Below are 9,261 nucleotides of genomic sequence, written 5' to 3'. Positions count from 1 at the left end.
CCCCCGCAAAAAAAAAAAAAAAAAAAAAAAGCACCTGCAGCAACAGAGGAGAACCTGTTTCCACAGAGCAGTTTTCAGCAGAGCTTTGCACTTTTCAGGCTATTTAGCAGTGGGATACCTGAGCTAGCCTTCTCAGACCCAGCCTGGGGTAACTCCTGGCGCTGCCTGGCACTCCGCACAGGGTCGGTTTTATTTCACTCTGTACCACAGAAACTAAGCAAATTAACCCAAACTGGCTCTTTTCCCTTCCACTCTCCAGGAAGAGAAGTATGTGTGCAGCCGGAGTCCATGCAGCAGGTATTTACCCACATCCTTGTCAGAGAGATGTTGGAGACGTGGCTGACCCTCATTTTCAAGCTGTGGTTTACCATGAGTTGCCACTGGGACCAAACAAGCTTTGGGGGCTAAATTTAGGGAGCAGAAATGTGTAATTTCATGTTTTCTCCTACTTTGTAAGGAGACCAGCCAGAAGCAGGATTAGCGCTCCTTGGGAGCAGCAGCAAAGCAGGTTATAACCAGACGCTGCTCCACTTGTGGTGCCTCACCTGCGAGCCTCAGACCAGATCCATCCCATGGCTGCAGTTAAAAGCGCCTGCCTGCGAAGCGCAGGGCGATGGAAAGCACAGCAAACACAGGCACATTAGGTCTTCTCACCCGTGGTCCACCTCCTGGGAGCACTGGCAGCTCAATGTCCACTCCAGCACTTTAACTGCTTCGTTTAACCATTGCCTGCATTAGCTGAAGGGAAGTTCATGTCAACAGACTGCTCCTTGTCCATCCCACCTCTACCTGCTGGCTGAATGGGCTCTGGCAGCCTTGAGGCTTTCCTCCTGGTGAAGTCCACGTTACACACAGGGACACCTACACCCACCCCAGCAAGAGCAGCTGTGCAATAAGGGCGGAAAATCCCCCAAAACCACAAAGCACATACCACACGCTGATGTATCTTGTCTCCTTAGAAAGGCACCTGAAAAATACAGGCTATGCTAATAGACTTCCTAAGTACGGCAAGACTCCAGGAGAAAACTGCAAAAGCTATTTGGTCATACATGGTTTTTGCCATGTCTGCAGATACATTAGCCAGACACTGCACACAGGACAGACAGAAGTTAGCTTATATTGGTACCACCAGAGAAGAAGTGCAGCTCTCAGTCAAGTTAGAGCCACGCAACATGAACCCCCATGCCTGCCAAACACAGAGAGTGTCTTCCATCTCCGAGCTCTATACAAAAGAGAAGACGGAGAATAACCCCCCCAAGACACAGCCACGTTTGAGGTGCCTCATGGGAATACCATGGATGCCCTCCGTGCCATCCCCACGAGAGTGCTGCCTGCAGCCAGGCAGCACGGATGCATGGCTAAACACAACAGCCGCAAAAAGCTGCAATAAATGAGTGAGTGAGCTAAAGAAGCAATTCCAGAGTCAGTACTGCGGACAATGGATCAAAGAAAAAAAAAACCATCGGCATCACCAGAAGCACTGTAATGGGGGAATGGGCACAGGAAACGTAAACACATTGTGTTTGCTGTTGACTTTCCCTTCTGCCACTCCTGTCTGTATGAAAAGCTGCTAACAAACATCAAAACCTTCACTGCTGTTTCTTCTACGCTAATGGTACATAGACATCTCCGATTAAAACTGGAACAAAAGTTGGCATCATTACCCTGAAATTCTAGCGTAATTCTTTTTCTTGAAGTTATAGTTGTAGTTAAACAGTTTAAATTTTCCCATTGCAATTAAAAAGAATACATTTTCTCTTTATAAAGTCTTTCATAGGATCTTTTACAAAAGCATAAAATGAAAAAACAGTAAGTAAATAGGAAAACCAGCAGGGCCAGGCATGCCAGAGGAGGAGTAAATGTGGAAGCTTTCACTGCATCCTGCTCTGTTTTACCCTGGTCTTCAGGGTAAAACAACGGGAAAACTCTCCCTAAGGCAAGGCCACCAGGCATGGCACCTCCCAGGTCCCCAGCCAGGCTGGGACTGCTCTTTGGAAGACCAGAATTGCATGCACACCCCTGGACAGGCTGCAGCCCTTTGTAAAAATAAACGGGATGTGAAATGTTTGTCAGACTGCCAAGTTTGACCGGTCTCTCCACTCAGTACTATATTTTTATATCTTTATAAAAAGATAAAAATATAGTTTTCATTTCACCCTTCTATTCTTCTGTTTCTTTGATTTCTAATGAGTCTCTATTCCACATTAACAACTTTAAAAGGGCCACATAAAGCTCAATATATTATCACTGTCAGTAAACCTCAAAAGCTTATTTTGCCATATCTCAAATGGAGGTGTCTGCAGGGAAGTCAAAGCAATTAAATGAAAACTCAGGCTCTTTTCATCCACAAAAAATAGGCACAGTTTTCACAAAGTTCACTGCAATATTTAAAAATCAACACAAGGACCTCAACCCCAACAGCAATTCTAAGAGATGAAGATGGGAGCTCAGAACAGGACTTTCAGATTTTGGGGTTTGGTGGTTTGGGGTTTTTTTTCTTTTAAAGGAAGTAGGAGCAAGAACATGCATACATATTATCTCCCCTGACCATAGAGATAAGCAGCATTTAAGAAAAAGAAACAGGTCTGCTGTTGCAAAGCTAAAAATACATTAGGCAAGCATGGATACTTAGGATGAACTTTATAATTTCTCCATGAAAATACAGCCTCACTCTTAAAAGCAGATGAATTCTTTCTTTTGGAGAGTCTTCTGAGGGAAGAAGACAACCAAATACACATAAAAACAGCAGGTACTATCTGCCCTCACTATTCATAACAATCCTGGCACATCATCAGTGATTTAAGCCATGAAACATTCTGGTTCCCAGACTGTCGCTGACTTCTTCCCATCAGTTGTTTCCACAGTTCTGCTACCACACCTTGACATGCAACCACCACAGGGACTGTCAGCTCCAACAGCATCACTGCCCACCACACCCCCTCCCCCAAAAAAGAGATACTCAAAATGGTATAGCGTGAAAATAAACAGAAAACTCCCTTGCTGTACTTTTTCCATTTTCAACCCCAAATTCATATCTGAACACAAAATAAGGAAATTCTTTGGAGAAGCAGCAGTCTCCAGCAGCCCAAGAGAGCTCATGCTCTTCACAAAACTCTGATACCACCGTTTTTTGCAAATGACGGTTGCAAAAAGGAAGGTTAAAATGGTGCAATTGTATAGACAAAATTGTGCACAGAGTCGCCAAAGAGGAAGACAAGTCAGCTACTCTCAAAATGAAGCATCAAGCCAAAGCCCACGCACTGCAGGACTTCCTTCACGCCTAAGAGCAGCCACTCACCCCAACGCAGGAGACTGATCCTAGATCATTCTGAAGTCTTTGCAGACCTACTTTGTGTGCATGGCTGTCTGTGCCTAGTTAGGGCTACCTGTCCTGTGAGCCCACTTCGGCAAGCAGTGACACGAAGAGAAGCCCCCACTGATCTGCCCATGAGACACATGGCCTTACCCAGGTACAGGGAAGCACAGGGCATGCCCCCTCGCATACCTCTCCAGGTCAGCAGAGCTACACCATAAGGCAACCTGCAAGTACAGACAACAAAATAAAGACCAAGTCCAACTGACAAGAATATGGCCTACCACAACAAAATAGTTACATTTTTAACCCAGCCAGAACAGTAAGCAAACCCCCTACTGCTGTCACCTACGAGATTGTTAATGACCCATTCCAATCACCTTTTCTTAACATCCCTGCTTGACTTTTATCCATCATTCCTTTATTTAATTAACCAATCCCTGTAATCACTCAATTTCCCCATATTGTCTTTCCTTTAGTCCTCCTCTTGCTAGATTTTGTAAGGGTTGGGCACTCAGCTCTAAGGCAAAATCCATGTAGACCACAGGAGAAGGAATTGTTCTTTCTACATTAAGGAGAACAAGCATTCTCTGACACCAAGGGATATTCTGCATCAAAACCTGCAGTTACACAGTGTGCATTCATGTATCAGCAGGCCAAGTATCCTCTGCGAATTACAGCAAAGTTACACACAGGCTGAATTGGCCACATCTGTCTCCCCTTTTGTCTGACCATGAGCAACACCAAGGAAGTAAATCTCATTTACTCCCTGATACAGCCCGTTGTCTGGGCTACACAGCCCTGTATTGATTACACTGATACACTGGGAGGGATAATTTATGGGACTGAAGGTGGAGTGATCCCAAGGAAAATTTTAGCAACACAAGACTTTGGGGTGGGGTGGGTTGGTTTTTTTGGTTTGTGTTGTTTTTAACAAGCCAAGCTTCGAAGAGGTCCGTTCTAAGCCTCCAGCATCCAGACACTCCGGGCAATCCTCTGCTGCCCATGTCTTCTGGAGGACCCCTGTCTCCACCAGCACCTGGTGCACCACAGCCAGGAACTCTGCCCAAGTCGAGCTCTGTCCCCAACTGCTTCCTAAGCAGGAACATGCTGAGAAAGAGGGAAAGTGAAACAGCTGGCTTCCCTGGGTTCGTTCCTCCTCTATTTTTTTCTTATTCGGAACACAAGGAAGATGCAAGAAATCCGTAAGAACCAGTTAAAGCATTAAAAAGAGAGCCGAACAGATCTGTTGTTGTGTTTGTTCAAGATTTAAGAAGAACAAAAGGAAGCCTCACAAAACCAGATGGTGGTTTTTTCCCCCCAGAGGAAACAGATACTCTGGCTGCCCTCCTGGTGTAGCCTGCATCAGCTCCAGAGGCTTGATCTGCCCTCTCTCAGGCATGAAAACCACAGCGCATTCAGGGCAGGGCATTGTCTCTGTGGGATCGGAGGGAGAAAGTCCTTTATACACTGAATGCCCCTAAATGACGTAACCGGAGCTCTGTGTTTTGGGGCTATTAAGATGCAAAGGAGAAAGTATTCAAACTCGGAGAAAGAAAGAGAGCTGTACAAGAATGTGAATCACGCCCTGAGTCACTGAAATGGAATAAAGAAGATCATTAAATGGTTCACTCCACCACCTCAACACTCCTTAATCCAGACATGGAAAGATTTCACAGATCATTAAGAGAGCAGAGCTTTACAGTCAGTTACTAGAGTTAGCCTTGGGTATCCGCAGGAGCTACCCAACTTCTTATACAGCAGTAACAGGATGAAATATTATACACATAAATCAGATCAGATTATCCAGCTGCACCTTCTGGCCCGAAAAATCCATGCATTCATGGATCCACTGAACCAATTCTCTTCCAGGATAATGCTTTACACCTCTACATGCATTAAAAATACATAATTCCTTAAAGAACTTTTCATCTAACATCTCAAAGCATCCTATAAATTGTAATCATATAAACCTCAAAATCTCTGAGAAAAATGGAAGAATTACCCCACTAATTTTACAGATGGGTTAAAAAAAGTCTTTCCTTGGACTTCTCTGCCACTGTTCTGTTCCCTACCGTGCCATTCTCTACTGGAAACAAGCTTGAACTTCACTGTAAGGCCAAACTGCTTACAATCTGAGAAGGGCACAAAAAATGACAAGTAAAAGTGAATTGCAAAACAGTAGACTCAAATTTAGGAGCTTGTAGAAATCTGCATGTCTGACAACAGCCATTGCCCAATTTCTTGTATTTGCTTGATTTAATGTTCCTAAAAATATCATGGGCAACAGGCTCCCTAAAGACTGCACCAGGCACAGACGTGCCCAGCACTCCCCAGCAGCACCAGTGCTGCCAGCCCGATGCCAGCGAGCTGGGCGTCCCATCCCTTCCTACGGCCATGGAGGGAGACCTCCATCCCCACCAACCTCTGGTGACTGCCCACCTGGCCTCTTCTGCTGCCCCCACCAAAGCAAGGTCGGCTGGTCCCAGACAACATTAGTCAAGAAGAGGACAAGCCTCACTAAGAAAGGCTCGTGAGGTTTCATGAGTTCAAGCCCAAGGGTGGACACACTCAAGGGGAGTCTGTCACAGCTAATACCCACTGCAGCCAGTGAGCTGGTCTCTGCTGATGGGATCCTCGGCTCACAAATCAGCACAGCTCCTCCAACTGCAGAGCAAATTTACGCCCCGGGAGGGTCAGTGGAGTCGGCTGCTGCAGGCACAGGAGGAGCACTGGGCAAGGCTGCCCAGAGCACACACCAGCTCCTCTGCAGGCGTCCCCAGGCCACCGAGCAGCCCACGCACCATTTGTTCAGGGGCCAGTCAGTTTGGCAGGGCATCAGCTGCTTTTACTCTCTACGGCAGAGGCCTATTAGTTTTAAAGAAAAACAAATCACAGACAATAGCCTCAAAGCTGTGCAAGAGGAACAGAGAGCGCTGCAGCTTAACAAGACAGAAAGCCATGCTCAAGTCCTACTGTTCTGCGTGGATATGATGATCCTGTTGCAGAGGTTGAGCCAAGCTCAGCGCACTACAAAAAAAGGGAGATAAAATGCAGGGAAAGTCAACATGCAAACCATGTTAGAGGGAAGGTTCAAGCAACCCTGAAGCGTAGAGAAGCCTGAGAAGGGCTGCCCAGGAGGAGGTTAACGTTCAGACTGTGTAACCAACCACCAGAGTGCTCCAGATTCCTGGAGAAGTTACCTTCTTTGAAAGGTAACTTATATATCCTATATGCTTACCTCTCCATACCATCCCCCGCTCTCAGTGGGTAGAGCGCCACATACACTTAAGGCTGCCCAATACTTCCCATCATAAGTGAAAGAATCAATGAGTGAGAGCACATACAAACACCCCACATACACTCTCTCTATAAATACTAACAAAACTGCACAAGAAACCAATTGTTTTCAAGTCTGTGGCAAGCGTGGATGCCTTGTGCATTAGCTCACAGCTGGTCCAGATCCCAAGGACTGTTACAACTTTTCCTTAGGGTACCAAAGTGTTTCCCCATTTAAAGTTTCAACATCCCATGACCTGTGAAGGGCTGAAGGCAATGTGTGGGATCAGCTGAGTTCATGTCTTGAGCCCAGTGGGGCATGGGGACCCCTCCTGAGTGCACCAAGGAGGAGAGACCAGCAGAAGCAATGCCAAGGATGGGACCAGCCCATCCTCAGCAGCTCCCCAGATCACCCTAACGCTCTCCAGCTACGACCCTGTGCTGTAAGCCTGGAGGAAAAGCAGTGGTAAGAGCAGTAAACTTAAATACAAAGTGATGCTCTCCTCCTTTAGCCAAAGGAGGTGGCTGTGGTTATCTCACTCAGCCTCTGCCACACAGCAATCGCAATTAAAATATGAAACCTCCCACTTACAAGGCCTGAATCAGTGGCTTTGTAACACAGACTCATTAGAAATGAAGGTAATGGATGTATCTTTCAGGAAGAGGGTTAAACCAAATCACCTGGAAGTGTAACTGCTGAGCACCAACCCATGCAGGGGGAAAGCCAGGGATGAGATGGTACCAAGTGACACATTTAAGAAAATTATGCCTCCAGACAAAAACATCCTGTGCATTTCTAGGGGCTGATTGTGCCTCATTTGAAGCACGTCCTAATCACCTAGAAACACTGCTCTTCCATGTCCTCTTGGTTAATTATCCCCACTGTGCATTTGCAATTCCAGCACAGAAAAGACGGGTTGAGGGCAAGCGCAGCGTGCTCTGCCTGCTGCCTTCATCAGCACATGACCAGGGAAAGCCTCAGCTGCTGCCAGGGAATCAACGGTGCTGCTTCCTCCAAAGCCTCTGCCTCAGAAGAAATCAGCCAAATGTCAGCCCAAGGCTGACGCTCCTTTTCACTCCTCCTGCTTTCCTGGAAAAAGCATAACACTGGAACAGCAAGGGAAAACTATGCCGTGATCAATGAAAGTACGTTGTCTGTCCTTGGATCCAGTCAGCTGGGAAACTGCAGAGAGGAAGCATAAAGATAAGGAGGAATTTCACCTTTCAGTGCCTCTGAGAGGTGAGAACCAGCACAACCCTCCCCAACGCCTGCAAACCTGGCCTCAGACTGCACAAGCACAGGCAGCTCTGGCACAGGAGAGAGAGGGAGGGGAGAGACCCATTTCGGGCTTTGTAAAACCAAATGAAATATAGTTTTGATTGGGGCCCCAATCTCCTCAAATCCTCACCTCAGGGGTACGGACATCGCACATTCACGTGCACAGAGGACAGCAGCGCCTGCTCCCTGCCGGAGCTGGGGCAAGCCTCTCGACTGCCACGTGAAAGCAGAGACCCCTGGTATCCCCGACTGCAGCTCTGGGCAGCCGTTCACGTCAGGGGCAGCCAAAGGACATCTCACATGCCAAATGCAGCCCGCAGGTCTGCCGATCACAATCTTTATCACAGAGATGCAGTTAACAGATGACCGATGGGCTTTCTTGATCCAAGTCAGCAGACCCTTTAAATGAAGGGAAAAATTTCCTCCAGAATGTCAGCACAGACTGCAGCGCTGCACTCCAGAGTAGTTTAATATTTGATGAGACTGTTTTGCTCTCAAAACTGGGCCAGGTTTGGGTGCCCGTTCTCATACACTGGTCTATTTTTAAATTAATTCGGTTTTAGGGTGAAGAAAGATCTGCTGTATCTTACTATTGCACTGCAGAAGGATCGCGTGGATATTCAGAACGTACGATGGAGAAACCAACAGCTGTGGGGAGACGGTCTCCAAAGGGCTTTCCATACCAGAGAGGATCCAGCCAAATACTTCACAACCTCATCATGAATTCATCATCTACTACAGACCTGGAGCATGCTTCAGGCTGCAGACAGCTCATCTTGAAGCTAATAATATACATCATGTTGGGATCACTGGATTGTGCAGCTGCCACCCACAGAGGAGAGATAATCGCCCTCGCTTCATTTCTGTGAGAGTCATCACATCCTCTGGTATGAAGTGATCACATTACTCCCTTCTAAAGGGGGGAAAAAAATCAGTGTAAAGCATTGTCTCCTCTCACCATCTTCCCCAGCATCCCAGGCTTTATTTATTAGTGGGCACAGAACCAGATGGTTACAGATAAACAATACAAACGGAAACATAAAAATAGCCTGTTGTAGTACAAGAGTGTTAAATTCCCACGCAGAAAGTAAGAAAGGGTATTAGTGCCACAAAGGTACTTGGGCAGCTCACAAGAGCAAGCAAGTCAGCAGGCAAATGCAACTGATGTGCACCAATGTATGTGGCTTTTTCCTGAAGCACCATCCGAGCAGAAAGCGCTCCCCAGCAGCTACAGCTCTGGCTAAAATCAGCTGTCTCTGCAGGTGTCCATCACTTCCAGAAAATAATCCCTCAAATATTTTACTTTATTCCCTTGGTATGCACATAGCCAGAATTTCCGCAGCACTCTCTCTGGAAGACTCTCCTGCCATGCTTGCCTTTTATCACACAT

At 46.7% G+C, this 9,261-nt stretch overlaps 1 protein-coding gene across 1 annotated transcript in view; it reads right to left on the bottom strand.

Annotated features, from left to right (window-relative positions):
* Positions 1 to 3,538, bottom strand: part of SRGAP3 (SLIT-ROBO Rho GTPase activating protein 3) — an 89,750-nt gene extending 86,212 nt beyond the window's left edge. Inside the window, exon 1 of the mRNA XM_010570298.1 lies at positions 3,506 to 3,538. The gene's annotated coding sequence lies outside the window, so the exon portion shown is untranslated. The remainder of the gene's footprint in view (positions 1 to 3,505) is intronic.
* Positions 3,539 to 9,261: the final 5,723 nt, after the last annotated feature.

The sequence above is a fragment of the Haliaeetus leucocephalus genome, unplaced genomic scaffold, assembly GCF_000737465.1.
Source record: "Haliaeetus leucocephalus isolate CR32 unplaced genomic scaffold, Haliaeetus_leucocephalus-4.0 Scaffold2, whole genome shotgun sequence".
NCBI classification, from domain to species: Eukaryota; Metazoa; Chordata; class Aves; order Accipitriformes; family Accipitridae; genus Haliaeetus; species Haliaeetus leucocephalus.
The sequence above is the reverse complement of the archived record's forward strand: the minus strand, read 5'-3'. Positions and strand labels throughout refer to the sequence as shown.